The sequence below is a fragment of the Natator depressus genome, chromosome 6 (genome assembly GCF_965152275.1).
Source record: "Natator depressus isolate rNatDep1 chromosome 6, rNatDep2.hap1, whole genome shotgun sequence".
NCBI classification, from domain to species: Eukaryota; Metazoa; Chordata; order Testudines; family Cheloniidae; genus Natator; species Natator depressus.
Genome location: NC_134239.1, coordinates 60,548,633 through 60,565,241, shown reverse-complemented (window position 1 = coordinate 60,565,241; position 16,609 = coordinate 60,548,633). Strand labels below are relative to the sequence as shown.

Here is a 16,609-nt window from a genome sequence, read left to right as displayed (position 1 = left end):
GACTGTGAACCGCTCTCCGCTGGTGCACTATGTTGGGATTCAGGCTCCGGCTGAGCCTCTTGTGTCGGGTTATCGGCTGCTGCCAGTTCAGGGTCGGTGGGGCCCTCTGGTGTTGAGGTTGCAAGTACTGGATTCAGTGCTGACAATGGGTCTGGTGTTGGTTGTTCGGTTGGTTCCGGTTCTGGGACTGGTTCCGTCTGGGTCTCTGGGACTGGATCCACTACTGCTGTTGCAGACATTGGCCTGGGGTCTGGGTCCATCACCTCTGACCGGGTCCTGATAGAAGTTTCCGGAACAGAGCTAGGCCTCACGGCTTGTTTAGCCTGGCTGCGGGTGACCGTTCCCACCCTCTTGGCCTGCTTCACATGATTGGCCAAGTCTTCCCCCAACAGCATGGAGATGGGATAATCATCATAGACTGCAAAAGTCCACATTCCTGACCAGCCCTTGTACTGGACGGGCAACTTGGCTGTAGGCAAATCGAAAGAGTTGGACTTGAAGGGTTGAATCGTCACTTGGATCTCTGGGTTGATTAAATTGGGGTCCACTAAGGAAGCATGGATAGCTGACACTTGTGCTCCGGTGTCCCTCCACGCGGTGACCTTCTTCCCGCCCACACTCACAGTTTCCCTCCGCTCCAAGGGTATCTGGGAGGTATCTGGGCCTGTGGACCTCTGGTGTGATTCCGGTGCAATGAACTGTAATCTGTTGGGGTTCTTGGGGCAGTTGGCCTTTACATGCCCCAGCTCGTTACATTTAAAACATCGTCCAGCTGACGGGTAACTGGGGCGAGGAGGGTTGCTGGAGAACGGGGTGGTGGGACGATAAGGGGTCTGGAGGGTTCTTTGGGAGGTAGGTGGGGCTTTGGGCGGCCCCCGGTAATAGGGTGTGGTCTGGGGTTGTCCCTTCTGGTCTCCGCTCCAACTGCGACCAGTTTTCTTCTTCTCTGCCACCTCCACCCATCTGGCTCCAATCTCTCCTGCCTCGATTACAGTTTTGGGCTTCCCATCTAGGATGTATCTTTCTATTTCTTCAGGAACACCCTCTAAGAATTGTTCCATTTACATTAGGAAGGGCACATCTACTGGAGATTCAACACTTGCTCCTGATATCCAGGCATCCCAATGTTTCACAATGTGGTAGGCATGTCGGGTAAATGACACGTCTGGTTTCCACCTTAGGGCTCTGAACCTCCGACGAGAATGCTCGGGTGTTATCCCCATTCTGACTCTTGCCTTGGATTTAAACAGTTCATACTCGTTCATGTGTTCTCTAGGCATTTCAGCCGCCACCTCAGCTAAGGGTCCACTGAGCTGTGGCCTCAGCTCTACCATGTATTGGTCGGTAGAGATGCTGTACCCAAGGCAGGCCCTTTCGAAGTTTTCTAAGAAGGCCTCAGTATCATCACCTGCCTTGTAGGTGGGGAACTTTCTGGGATGGGAAGTGGTACCTGAAGAAGGATTGCTAGGGTTTGTTGGTATATTCTGCTGAGCCTTTATCCTCTCCACCTCCTCCACATGCTTCCTGTCTTTTTCCTTCTCCTCCTCCACATGCTTCCTTGCCTCCATTTCCCTCTTGTGGGCAGCCTCCTGTACCTCCTTCTCCAGCCGCATGAGTTCTATCTGTCTTTCATGTTCCCTTTGTTTTTCCTCAGCCTGAAATTTGGCTAACTCCAGCTGTAGTCGAGCCGCGGATTTTGTCATTCTAACCTCTCTGTTTTTAACTAACTTTACACCCGAGGTTTAGAAATAAACAAACAAAACTTGGCTGTAAAATTTTGCTGTGCTGGAATAGAATACCTATTCTCTGATAGTGATTGTCAGTCTACAGAAAAAGACAATTCCCTTGTCTCTGCTCTGGGCCCAAATCAAAGCAAAAAACCTCCAACTACGTGGAAACCTGCTTACCCAGCCCAAAGAAAAAGCAAATGGGTAGAACACACCCCCCCCATTTACTTTTAGGGGGAAAAGAAAAAAAAAAACTCTGGGTTGCAAGACTGTGAATTTCCCTGCAGGAGTTAAGTACCCTGCCTCCAGGCAAAGAAAACCTGCAATTCACAAAGATAATCCCCTTTTGTCTCTGCTTGGCCACACAGCAGAGAAAAACAAGCTGCTTTCAGTTCCAGCTGCTTTTTGGACTTCCTTTCCAAAGGAAAAAAAAATTTCCTTTTTAAAATCTGTATTTCCAGTTCAAAAAATCTCAACTGGATCTCAAAATGATTTCAGGTTAATCCCACCACTATGCCACCATGTCAAGGTTCCTCCCCCACTCTGAACTCTAGGGTACAGATGTGGGGACCTGCATGAAAAACCTCCTAAGCTTATCTTTACCAGCTTAGGTCAAAACTTCCCCAAGGTACAAAATATTCCACCCTTTTGTCCTTGGATTGGCCGCTACCACCACCAAACAAATACTGGTTACTGGGGAAGAGCTCTTTGGACACGTCTTTCCCCCCAAAATACTTCCCAAAACCTTGCACCCCACTTCCTGGACAAGGTTTGGTAAAAAGCCTCACCAATTTGCCTAGGTGACTACAGAACCAGACCCTTGGATCTTAAGAACAATGAACAATCCTCCCAACACTTGCACCCCCCCTTTCCAGGGAAATGTTGGATAAAAAGCCTCACCAATTTGCATAGGTGACCACAGACCCAAACCCTTGGATCTGAGAACAATGAAAAAGCATTCAGTTTTCTTACAAAAAGACTTTTAATAAAAATAGAAGTAATTAGAAATAAAGAAATCCCCCCCGTAAAATCAGGATGGTAGATACCTTACAGGGTAATTAGATTCAAAACATAGAGAACCCCTCTAGGCAAAAACCTTAAGTTACAAAAAAGATACACAGACAGAAATAGTTATTCTATTCAGCACAGTTCTTTTCTCAGCCATTTAAAGAAATCATAATCTAACACGTACCTAGCTAGATTACTTACTAAAAGTTCTAAGGCTTCATTCCTGGTCTATCCCCGGCAAAGACAAAATATAGACAGACACACATACCCTTTGTTTCTCTCCCTCCTCCCAGCTTTTGAAAGTATCTTGTCTCCTCATTGGTCATTTTGGTCAGGTGCCAGCGAGGTTACCTTTAGCTTCTTAACCCTTTACAGGTGAGAGGAGATTTCCTCTGGCCAGGAGGGATTTTAAAGGGGTTTACCCTTCCCTTTATATTTATGACAATGGGAAAGGTGGACAGTAATAGAATTCCCCCACATACTCAGTAGGGGAGGTTGGAAACAGAATCTACACCCAAATGCACACCCTTGCAGGGGGAAGGCAGCAGCAGAATTTTTCTCATTGCAAAAAGAGATGTGGTGAAATATGTCCCTGTGGTGATGCTATTTATTTAGCAGTGAAGCTTAAGAAAAAACATGAGTCACAGGGATCTAGATAACACAAAGAATCGTGGAATCTGAGCACTGTGACAAATGTATACTTTATCTACACTGGGAATTTCAGACACTGGTGGCCAGCCACCTGTTTAACTGCACTGGTCCAAACCCCTTGTACAGATACAGTAAACCATTGTAAGGGGCTTGTCTACACATAGAGCTATTCAAGGATAGCTATTCCCAGAAAAATATTTGGAATAAGAGTGCCTTTTTCTGAATTAGCCTAATCCACTTTGGAATTCTGGAGTAAAAGTGTCCACACATGGAAGTTATTCCAGAATAGCTATTTTGCCTTAAATTCACACTCTGCCCTATTCTGGAATAATTTCCTTGTGTGGACAAGCCCTCAGCCACAATTTGTACCTGTGTAATTCACCACTGCTTGACACCAGAGTAAACTCTACAGATGCAAGTTGCAGCTTATGTTTTCTTGTCTCTAGTAGGTGTTTTTACCCATGCAGCTATAACATGGTTGGCCACCAAAGACTGATAATGGGGTAAATCCTCAGTGAACACAAGACCTTTCCCTGCCAGTTGTACAGAATTTGATACCCCGTGCACACTTGAATAGAGGAGAAGTGGCACCTGCCAGGAACAGTGCATTACCAGAGCATAGGAAGCTGAATTCTAGTTTCATTTGAGAAGGGAGAGAGTTGTAAAGCCTATCTGGTGCATAAACTTACATAAAATGGACTGTATAGTTAGGTTCTAAATGTGGTTAAAACAAGCCATATTGACAAATGCTTCCTGGAGGAATGTTCCCCAGGTGTCTCAGAGGTGGTTGTATCAGATTTGTTTGTTACTCTTGGAGCCTTCACTGTTCTACATACCTGAATAGTACGAAGAGAGATCAGTGGTGCCCACATGTGTCATGGTTCCCCTGACTAGTGGCAGTGTTTGTAACTTACACAAAATGTTAATACTGATACTCAAGAGATCACATGCTTGTGTCTGGCTTGAGAAGAGACATATCTGAAACCTCTGAGAAGTTATAATATCATGTCCTGCAACATTTGTAAGCACAGTGAGTTGCTTATTTCAGACCTTACTAAAACTAAGTAGCACAAACTTATACCTTTGGACTCATGACACCTCTGCGGGGCTTATAAATGTCTGTCACTCTGGGTTAAAAAACAAAACAAAAAAGGTTGCCAGTTCTGAAAAAGTGCAAACATTTTCTGTAAAAGATGGTGAGTACCTCATGCTGATTTCTATGATTAGAAATTCACTTTACTATCCCCCAGTCCTACGCCTATGTAGGGTGACTTACAGTGCAGCTTACTTGATGATTCATGGTATCTTTTCTTGTAGCTCCGGAGCACCCAGTGTCTATTTTTATTCTTGTCTTTTAGAGTGACGACTGGAACTTCTAGAGGAAGGAGCATAGCTACAGGTATGAACCAAATACAGGTCCTCTCTGTTGCTTATTGGACCTTTCTCTTAGATGCCTTTTTAGAGCAAGGTTTCTATTGCCTTTAGTAAAGTGAGTGTTCATTTTCCCTTACAAAGAGCAGTGCCCCCTGAACCTTAGGGTATGTCTATACTACCCGCTGGATCGGCGGGCAGTGATTGATCCAGCGGGGGTAGATTTATCGCGTCTAGTCTGGAAACGATAAATCGAGCCCCGAGCACTCTCCTGTTGACTCCTGTACTCCACCGCTACGAGAGGCGCAGTCGGAGTTGACGGGGGAGTGGCAGCAGTTGACTCACCACAGTGACGACACCGTGGTGAGTAGGTCGACTTCAGCTCAGTTATTCACATAGCTGAAGTTGCATAACTTGGATCAATCCCCCCATCCCCCAGTGTAGACCAGGGCTTAGGCTTTTGGCAGTTTGCTATGTGCATGCTGTGGTGGGGGCGGGCAGTACTAGTACTAGGACTTGTTTAGGACTGTGAGTACCAAGTGAGCAGCAAGCTTCTGTGCAGCTTGGGGTTTAATGATCTTAGAGAAATAAAGGGTAAGAAGGAAAATGTTGCTGCTTTATAATATGAAGATCTGTTGAGATTTGTTCTATTCCTTGTCAAGTTTGTGAAGCCCTGAAACTGATCCTCTAGTAAAACAACTTCCCTTTTTGACAAATTGGGTGAGAGTGGATGGTCATGGGGATATGATACAATCTGAAGATTGAATGGAGCCAAACCTGAATAGTTTTACAGAGAGTAAATCCTTCCACTCTGACTCCAGCTACCTGTATGTCTAAGGCTGGTTTACACTGGGAACTTACATCAGGATAGCTACATTTTTAAGGGGTGTGAAAAATCCACACCCTGGGAGACGTAGCTGTACCGACCTAATCCCCAGTGTAGACCGCTATAGTTAGACAGAAGAGTTCTTCCATTGACCTAGATACCACCTCTCAGGGAGGTCGATTACCTACACCAGGGGTGAGCAAACTGCGGGCTGCTTTTATCCAGCCCGCGAGCTCCGGCCGGGGGAGCAGGACTCGGGGCTTGCCACGCTCTGGCAGGGAGAGCAGGGCTGGGGGCTTGCCACGCCCCGCCCAGCGCTCCGGCCGGGGGAGCGGGACCAGTGGGTTTGTCGCGCTCCAGCAGGGAGAGCGGGGCTGGAGGCTTGCTGCGTTCCAGCTGGGGTAGCAGGGCCAGGGGCTTGCAGCGCTCCGCCTGGCGCTCCTGCCAGGGGGGCGGGACCAGGGGGTTTGCTGCTCTTCACCCGGTGCTCCGATGGAGCGGGACTGGGGGCTTACTGCGCTTTGCCCAGCGCTCCTCAGTGATGAGCAGTTCATTTTGACCACCATCTTCGGGGAAGATTCTGCATGCAAAACGCCACATTCCGCAGGTCTGACCTCATCACCCCTACGCAGCAGCGTGCCGAATCCCCTCCCAGTTTCCTATGGCGCCCCTCTCAAGAGCCTCGAGTGGAGGGAAACTGCCCAGGGCCGCAGCTGCTCCCCTCTGGGTTCCTCCGCACATGGCACAGCTGCCTTGGTGTCACACTGCCAGCAGGGTTGAAGATCTCCCTTTCGATGGAGACAAGCTCTTCACCGCTACAACCAATGAGGTCCTTCACTCCATGAAGGATTCCCGTGCCACTCTCCGATCCTTAGGCATCCAAACACCTGCCTCAAAGAAGAGACAATATAGATATCAGCCATACCAATGATCACGTTACCATACCTTTGCGCTACATCCACCTTTAAGACAATATGATACGCAACAATGACATAGGCCCAGGAACCAACGACATCGCCCGCTGCAAACAATGGCGACCCACCCTCCTAACCCAAATAAACAAATTTGAAGTCTTGGTCGAGGGTATAGGAAAATCTCGCACCCTCTCCAGTGCCAACGCCAACCAACCATTTTTCTGGACATTGTTTGCGTCCGTTCCTGGCCAACTGGCAAACCATCACTATGGACAGATGGGTCCTGGAAATTATCAGATTGGGTTATGCCATCCCCTTCCTCTCCTTACCTCCCACTCACCCTCCCTCCCAGTCCCTCTTCAAGGACCCCTCTCTCAAACAATTGCTCTGTCAGGAGGTACAACATCTCCTATATCTTGAAGCAATAGAGGAGGTACCCCCTTAACACAGAGGGAAAGGGTTTTACTCCCACTACTACTTGACGGAAAAGAAAAGCGGCGGTTGGCGCCCTATCCTCAGTCTTCGACATTTGAACAAGTTCGTCAAGAAACAGAAATTCCGGATGGTTACTCTCCCAATGATAATTCCAACGCCGGAGCAGGAGATTGGTTTTCAACCATCGACCTCCAAGATGCATATTTCCATGTCTCTATCCACCCTGTCCATCGACGTTTCCTCACGTTTGCTGTGGGAGCGCAACACTACCAATACGGGGTCCTCCCTTTTGGCCTTTCCACCGCACCATCTGTCTTCTTCAAGGTGCTAGAAGTTGTAATAGCACATCTCTGGAAAAAAAGGAATCCTCATATTTCCTTACCTGGACGATTGTCTCCTCAAGTCTCCCACTCAGTTAGAAGTGAGCCACGCAACTCTTGCAACCCTTCACTGCTTCCGCACCTTGGGCCTGCAAAGAAACAAAAACAAATCTACCTTACAACCTATCCAACAAATCAACTTCATTGGCGCCCACCTCGATTCCGCCACCGGTCTTGCATCTCTCCCCCAGAACAGATTCCACAAAATGGGCATCCTTATTATCTAGATACGTGCCAGCCCACAGACTACAGTCTGAGACTCCCTACAGGTCTTAGGACATATGTCTGCTTGTACATTTGCGGTCGCAAATGCTTGCCTATACATGCAATGCCTTCAAGGTTGGCTAGCCATGGTATAGAAACCAAACAAGCACAGGCTAAACAGGTTACTAACTATGCCCCAGAAAGTCAAGGATTCACTCCTGTAGTGGACCTCTCCCATCAACCTCTGCACCGGGATTCCCTTCCGACAAGATCCCCCTTCAATTACCATCACCACAGATACATCCCTCACAGGATGGGGAGCACACATCGGCCACCTTACCACTCAGGATCTCTGGGCCACTTCAGAAACCAGGCTTCACATAAATTTGCTAGAGCTCCGGGCCGTATGCAATGCCTGCCTCCATTTCCTTCCCATCATACAAAACCACCAAATTCGAATCATGACTGACAACATCGCATGCATGTTTTATGTCAGCAGACAGGGGGGAGCCCAATCGCACTCCCTTTGCACAGAGGCGGTAAAACTTTGGAACTGGTGCCTTCAACACAACATCCATATCTCTGCGTCGTACCTGTCAGGTTCTCAGAATACCACCGCAGACGAGCTCAGCCAATCGTTCCCCTTACAGCATGAGTGGAAACTCAACAACACCATTCTTTCCAACATTTTCCAGACCTGGGTTTATCCCCAACTGGATCTATTCGCCACAGCAACAAACAAAAAATGCCCAACATTCTGCTCCAGAGCAGGCCCGGGGAAACACTCATGGGGGGACGCCTTTATGCTCCCTTGGACCGAGACTCTCATGTTCGTGTTCCCAGCAATGCCTCTATTGCACAGAGTAATTCAGAAGATACAAACAGACAGAGCCAACATCATTCTCATAGCCCCAGCGTGGCCCAGACAACCAGGGTAAACAGTGAGGTGGCAAAGTTTGCAGATGATACTAAACTGCTCAAGATAGTTAAGACCAAAGCAGACTGTGAAGAACTTCAAAAAGATCTCACAAAACTAAGTGATTGGGCAACAAAATGGCAAATGAAATTTAATGTGGATAAATGTAAAGTAATGCACATTGGAAAAAATAACCCCAACTATACATACAATATGATGGGGGCTAATTTAGCTACAACAAATCAGGAGAAAGATCTTGGAGTCATCATGGATAGTTCTCTGAAGACATCCACGCAGTGCATAGCGGCAGTCAAAAAAGCAAACGGGATGTTAAGAATCATTAGAAAGGGTTAGAGAATAAGACGGAGAATATCCTATTGCCCTCATATAAATCATGGTATGCTCACATCTTGAATACTGCATACAGATGTGGTCCCCTCATCTCAAAAAAGATATACTGGCATTGGAAAAGGTTCAGAAAAGGGCAACTAAAATGATTGGGGGTTTGGAACGGGTCCCATATGAGGAGAGATTAAAGAGGCTAGGACTTTTCAGCTTGGAAAAGAGGAGACTAAGGGGGGATATGATAGAGGTATATAAAATCCTGAGTGGTGTGGAGAAAGTGAATAAGGAAAAGTTATTTACTTGTTCCCATAATGTAAGAACTAGGGGCCACCAAATGAAATTAATGGGTAGCAGGTTTAAAACAAATAAAAGGAAGTTGTTCTTCACTCAGCGCACAGTCAACCTGTGGAACTCCTTGCCTGAGGAGGTTGTGAAGGCTAGGACTACAACAGGGTTTAAAAGAACTAATGGCTATTAGCCAGAATGGGTAAGGAATTGTGTCCCTAGCCTCTGTTTGTCAGAGGGTGGAGATGGATGACAGGAGAGAGATCACTTGATCATTACCTGTTAGGTTCACTCCCTCTGGGGCACCTGGCATTGGCTACTGGGTTGGATGGACCTTTGGTCTGACCCAGTATGGCCATTTTATGTTCTTATGTGGTACCCCTTTCTCCTGCTCATGTCGGTCAAGCCTCCCATTCCCCTTCCACCACTCAGCAACCTCCTATCACAATGCAGGGGACAACTATTTCACCCCGAAGTACAATGTCTCCACCTGAGGGCCTGGCTGATCAATGGTTCTCTAATGCGGAGTTAACATGTTCGGACCAAGTATTCACTGTCTTGCTACACAACAGAACACACAACATGCGCACTCCCTACCTGCATAAATAGAAACGGTTTACATCTTAGTGTGCTGGCAAACAGACCTCACCAGTTTCTGCTTCACTCCCACTGATACTGTATTACCTGCTACACCTTAAAACATCTGGGCTCTCTACAAGCTCACTCAAGGTCCACCTTGCGACAATCACCGCTTTCCACCATAAGGTTGGCAACATAATGGTCTTTGCCCATCCAATCACCAAAAGGTTCCTGAAGGGCATCCAGACGTTATACCCAGATGTGAAACCGCCTGCTGCACCTTGGGATTTACACCTAGTCCTCAAAGCCCTGATGGATAAACCTTTTGAACCAATGGCTACCTGCTCCCTTCTCCACCTATCCATGAAGACCGCCTTCCTCATAGCAATCATGTCTGACAGACGAGTAGGAGAAATGGGGACACTTATGGCAGACCCTCCGTATACCACGTTCTTCCGCGATAAGGTCACACTCCGTACGCATCGAAGGTTCTTACCTACACCTTCCAACATTTTTCCAAAACCTCGCACTAACGCCTTTGAAACGACAATACACACTCTTGATGTTCGCAGAGCATTATCCTTTTACCTGGATAGAACAAAACCGTTTAGGAAAACCCCCAGACTTTCTCTCTCTACTACTCAGCGCTCACAAGGAAATGCTGTCTCTAAACAGAGACTTTCCAAACGGATTGCTGACTGCATACGTCTTTGTTACCAACTCAGGCAAATACAACCTCATCTGTCAATTAGATTAGAACACACTCTACCAGAGCTGTCTCCACCTCCACGGCCTTTCTCCGTAATGTCCCACTGTCTGACATATGCAAGGCAGCTACCTGGGCATCGAACCTTACCTTCGCTAAGCACTACTCTCTCATCCACACTGCAGCGTCTGACACCAGGTTGGGTAAAGCTGTCTTGTCAACAGCCTTCTTGCCTCATCTGAAGTCCCAACGATCCTAAGGGATATTGCTTTTCAGTCACCTGAAGTGGAGCACCCACAGGGACATCTCTCTCGAAGAAGAAGAGGAGGTAACTCACCCTGTGCAGTAACTGACGTTCTTTGAGATGAGTGTCCCTGTGGGTGCTCCACTACCCCCCCCCCACTTCGGAATTTGTAACACACTTCATTGTAGAGAAGGAACTGAGGAGCCCGGGCTGTGCACGCACTATTGGAACACTGTCAGCTCGAGAGGCAGGCACAGCGCGTGCACAGCTGTAGGGGTACTGCTGTAGAAATCTCCGATCGAAGGTGCTGGGACGCACCTTGACCTGAAGTGGAGCACACACAGGGACACTCATCTCGAAGAACGTCAGTTAGTGCACAGGGTGAGTAACCTCCTCTTCCCAGTGGCTAGCAGCTCAGCCAGGCACCTTGGCTGCAAGGCTTTTCTGAGGGAAATTCCAGACTTGATTTCAGATTTCTGACTAACAGTTTGGCTTAATATTCCCAGCTGTGTCCTAGGGCTGCATTTGCCTTTTGGGGAGATTTCCACCTCAGCTGTGCTTCCCCTGGTGCAGTGTTTGCAGCAGCTGGTGCCCCTGCAGGCCTCAGGGAGAGAATTAGACCAATAAGAGCCAAGTCGAAAGGAAAGGTCTGTGTCACCTGTTTCATCCCCTTATTGAGTGTCCTGTTGGGGACCTCTGTGGGCAGAATGCAACTCTTCCCATCAGCCCAGTCTGGGTGAAGTTGCCTTGGCACCCTTTCCCCAGGCAAGATTTGGAAAACTATCTCTGGCGGCAAGCATCTTGCCCCCTTTCCCACCCCCCCACCCCCCCAAGAAGGGGGTGAAGCTAGAAGGGCAGTGCACCAGATGGAGAATCCCACTTATAGCCCACACCAGCAGCCATACTCCTGATTGTGGAGCTCAGGCATCTCCTCCTTTGCCTTCCCTCAGGCTATGGACACAGCATGGATGACAAAGCAAACATCAGAGAGTACAGTAGCTGTTAGACCTAGCTCCCTTCCCCACTACCTTTCTAACAGCCCTTCCAAGGGGTACTTACTGATATCCCAGGCTGGAGTGTCAGATCAGTGAAGAAAAGACCAGGCCATGAACATGTATGGATTGCTTTGGGTGTGTATGTGCGCGCACACACACACACATATATAAAATAATAGATTTCTTTATTTTTATATAATACATATATATATAAAAAACTAAACAACAACAAAAGTATGAGCTCTTTCAGCAGAGTACTGTGAAATTAGGTTTAGGATTTCTGTAGCTGTCCTAATCAAGCTGGAGCTGCATATCTCTCCTCAGGCTCCCTGGAAAGATGTAGTAAATGAATGGGGGTTTCCTGCTGCACTAGAAAGACTGGGAAAGTATCAGGCTGTCATCACCAGCTCCTGCTGTGTATAGCCATGCCCTAATTATTGGGCTGTCATTCCCAGCTGCTGCTATGGGGCACCATGCCCTAGTGTTCAGGATTATTGTTCCCAGCTTCTGCCGCAGATTATCTCATCATCACCACTCTTCTCTCCTTCTCCCCCATACCCCCCAGCCACTAGCAATGGAGTGATGAGAGGGAGAAAAGCCCAGATGTGGAAGAACAAGCAGGCAGTAAAGAGCCTCGTGCCCCACCATCTGTTTTTTTTTCTAGCTCCACTGGTCTCTATCCTGTAAAGCCAGAAGGTTTCTTGGTGTGCACCAGTCCAAATTCAATCTGATGTCACTACTGAAAGTAAATGTGGCTATATCCTGTAGTGGTCCTGGACTCAGCGTTTCCAGCTGAGGGAGATTTTTATTTAGAGTGGCCTTCTCACTAAACAGGTCCTACACAGCCAGCATAGTCCAGTCAGGCATCACCTCAGCCCCCTCCTTGGGGCATGGAAACTTATTGGTGGCATCAGACTAGCCGACAAGAAAATCACAAATTGTTATCTATCACCCTCAATGCCTCTGCATGCTTTTGTAAGCAATGCTAACATGGGTGAACAGTATTGCAAACATGGTCCCTCTTAGCTTACAAATCCATGGCCTTAAGAGCATCTCCTTGATAAAGATAGTGTAATACAGATCTGTTTCATGCAGCTATATGGGGCTTTGGTCCTCAGGAACAGATGCTCAGGCAACTCAGTTCCCAGCTATCTTAGTGATAGTGTGAAACTATGGGAAGCTGAGGCTATTCAGAGTCATCGGAAAAGTGGACTTACAGTCCTTGCTTCTGCCAGACACTATAGAAAGGAATAAGTTGAAACAGTCCCTGAAGTACATTAGAAAAAATTATCACTTTACATTTTGGTAGCTAGAGCAAGTGCAGATTGTGAGGTCGGTAGCTGCTGTTAGTTGCCTCAGAACTATCCACATGACTCCTTGTCAACCCTATCTGGGTTAGGTGCTCAGCTGGTGCCAGGCTCTTTCCATTTGGGAGCAAATGTAGCTTTCATCAGAATTAAGTTATTGGATATTGCCCAGATGGGGTACTCAGTAGAGCTGGGCAAGAATCACAGGAACAGCATTATTCCATTTCCAGTCTCAAGTAACCCCTGGAAAGGTCATGACATGAATGAAACTATCATCTGCTTCACTTTAGAACATTACAACCAGCTCACCATCTTATTTCTAGACTCAGAGAATCAGGAACAAACAGAACAGCGTTCCATCTGAATAAGTTTCCAAAGGAGGTTTATCTCTTCGCTCCCATTTTACCATCCCACAGAACGTTTTTCCTTATTGCGTATGGATGATAGCTTTTTTTCCCCCAACTTGCTCTGATGAGTGCTCCCAGGGTCTCTTCTCAGGATCAGATTTTTTTGAAGAGATCCACCCATTAGTGAATGAGGTAGAGTGATTCTTATGTCAGATGCCAGGTGGGGATAATGGAGAGGATTCATTCAGGTCCCAGTTCAATCTAGAGACCAGAAAAAAGACAGCAAGGAAACCACCAGCTGGAACACAGTGAATCAGTGAGGGGCTCTGAACACTGTTCTTTCTGGAGATAACAGATTCCTCTGGTAATTAAAGAGACAAAGTGGGTGAGGTAATATCTGTTGTTGGGCCAACAGCTGTTGAGACAAGCTTTCGAGCTACATAAAGCTTTTCTTCAGGTCTGGGAAAGATACTCTAAGGGTTTGTCTACACTTACAGTGGCACAGCTGCACCACTTAGTGAAGACTCTACCCATGCCAACAGGAGTAGGTACTCCACCTTCCCAAGACGTGGTAGCTATGTTACCGGGAGAAGCCCTCCTGTTGACATAGCATGGTCTACTCTGGGAAGCGCTGACACCCCCCCCCACACACACACACACTCTCCAGTTGCAGCCCCAACCTCTCTGTGGCTGACGTCTATAACATCTTGTTCAGAGTTACGAACAACCTCCATTCCCGAGGTGTCTGTAACTCTGGTTCTACTGTAGTGACTTTGTTCTCTAATTGTATATAGTTAATTAGCACCCCTAGTATAGTTAGTTAGACTTAGTGCATGTGAGTTGTTTGTTTTCTCTGGTGATGCCCTAACCAAGGTTTGAATATTGTCCATCATTTGGGGTGGGGGACAAGCCCAAGCTAATGATCTCCACACACGGTGCTTGCTATGTTTAGGTGAAGCCCAAATCAAGGAATGGTGTTTGATTTGCAGGTTGTTCATGAAACGGACATAAGTGCCAAGGGATCTTAGTCTGCTCAAACAGACCACGCGGCCTGCTTCAGCACTAAGGCCCTCGTCAGATCAGAGGTTACCGCTCAGGTGCTGAGAATGCTGTCGCTTCACATCCTGGAGCTGGCACCTCTCCCAAGACATGGAGGAGTCGTTCCCTCTCAAGTGCGCTGAGGAAAAGGTCATACAAGACTGACCAAGGGCACTCCAGGTCCCATTGGGTTTTATCTCCCTCCCCTAGAAGAAACATGGATCCTCAAATGATGAATGCTCGTGCGCAGGATGGAGCAAGTCCTGTCAACTGCTCCGCAGCAACGTGCAGAGAGGTCAGAGGCCCCAGGCCCCGTACTGTTGACTCCAGTTGCAGCTGTGAAGCATCTGTTGAGTCCTGTAACGACGAAGGTGACTCCAGCACTGGCTGCTTTTGTGCCAGCAGCATATCAGACAACAGTGGACCTCCTCTGTGTTTCTGTCCCAACTTCTCCCTTGGTACAGGACTTTGCCAGGGCTGTGTCCTTTATTGCCCCATTGGCTGGCTAAGCCACTGTACCTATGGATCTGTCGGCGCTACACCTCAATGCTTCCTTTACACGCTCAATGGAAATGAGGCTGGGGCCAGCCCTAGCACAAGGGACCTCCTTAGCACTGGAAACTTTGGTATCCCTGCGGCTGGCACCATTAATGTTGCCACGGTGGCAGTCACTGCCTTCCACTTCGGCACTGTCAGTTACTTCAGTACTGATGCCGACTTTGGGATCGACACTGCTTCCAGCACAGGAAGTGACTGAGGCATACTCGGTGCCAGCAGTACTGTTTCCACTGCCGGTGCTTAGCTCCTCATCGCTCTGGGCTATGGACACGTCAGACCAGCTGTTCACACCCTCAGGGCTGGCCCCACTGCTATCCCACCAAGCCCAGGACCCCTCGGTGTCCAGGGCAGGAGATTCCTCTTCCTGCTCCCCATTGGCTGAGCGGGTGCCATTCATGGAACTCTATGGGTACCCGAATTGATGCTTGTCTTGTGGTCAGGATGGAGGCCCATGGGCTGGTGCCTACTGGCTACCACTTCCCTATCCATATGGAATCCATGGGACACTCCTCAGTTGCAGAGGTCTGCTCCTCATTCCACTCCAGGCAGAGATTGCCAGCCCGCTCTGTTGTGGTGATCTGTAACTTGAAGTCTTTAAACCATGATTTGAGGTCTTCAGTAACTCAGCCAGAGGTTAGGGGTCTATTTCAGGAGAGGGTGAGGTTCTGTGTCCTGCAACGTGCAGGAGGTCAGACTAGATGATCATGATGTTCCCTTGTGACCTTAAAGTCTATGAGAGTCGGCCAACCCGGGCCTGTCAGCTCTCGAGCAGGATCTAACCCTTGCACACTTAACTGTGCAAGGACGATTCTGCGGTGCTGGGCTCTTCCTCGCCATTAGCACCAGAGGATTTCAAGGTGCCCCAGGACCTGTTACCACACGTGACCTCATTCCTAGGTACTCAAGCAGAGTTCCTGCAGGAGAACACCCATAAGTTAGTGGATGTCCTGCAGCCATTTGCCCCTGGGAGAGTCACCCTCCCTATTAACAATGCACTCCTTGAGCCTGCTGAGGTCCTCTGGAGCATGCTGACTTAGGTACCACTTACAGCTAAGCACATGGAAAAGTGCTACTTCATTCCCATGCAGGGATTTGAGGATTTTTATTCCCATCCAGCCCCAGGCTCCTTGGCAGTAACTGTGGTGAACAGTAGAGCCAGACAGGCAGGTTTAAATCCACTTCCAAGGAGAAGGACTCTTAAGTACATGGAGCTGATGGGCCGCTCCTCTTCCTTGCAGATGTGAATTGCTAATCGGCAAGCATTACTGTGCAAGTATGACTACGTCAACTGGACAGCTATGTCCAGATTCACAGACCAGCTGCCTGATGCCTCGAGGGAGGGATTTCGGGCATTTGTTACCAAAGGTTGCTTGGTGGCTTTGCAGTCCAAGTTGGATGTCGTGGATACTTCAGCCAGAGTGATGACCTCTGTGGTGACCATGAGTAGGTCTTAGCTGCAGAATTCAGGTATTGCCCCTAGTGTCCAGCAGGCCATGAAGAATTTGCCCTTCACTGGCCTGGCACTATTCTTGGATAAAACTGAGACTCAGCACTCCTTCAACGACTCTAGGGCTACTCTTTGGTCCTTGGGGGTGTATACCTGGCGATGCAGAGATGCCACTACGGCATCCAACAGCGGCCTCAGTATCCTCTGCAGTGCACATTTGGGCAGCCTTTCCTTCCTCTGAGACAGCGGGACTACCCGAGACAGAAAGGGGCATAGATCTCACAGGAGAAAGCAGTTGGATTTGAACAGTCCACATGACCTTCCCC

The 16,609-nt window shown here is 48.1% G+C and overlaps 1 protein-coding gene across 6 annotated transcripts in view; it reads left to right on the top strand.

Annotated features, from left to right (window-relative positions):
• The window catches only part of CELF1 (CUGBP Elav-like family member 1), a 107,659-nt gene that overhangs the window by 25,983 nt on the left and 65,067 nt on the right, over positions 1-16,609 (top strand). For 5 of the 6 annotated variants that reach the window (XM_074955469.1, XM_074955467.1, XM_074955472.1 and 2 more), the window contains exon 2: positions 4,745-4,785. The exons of the other annotated variant lie outside the window; for it this stretch is intronic. The gene's annotated coding sequence lies outside the window, so the exon portion shown is untranslated. The remainder of the gene's footprint in view (positions 1-4,744; positions 4,786-16,609) is intronic. 6 annotated transcript variants of the gene reach the window in all.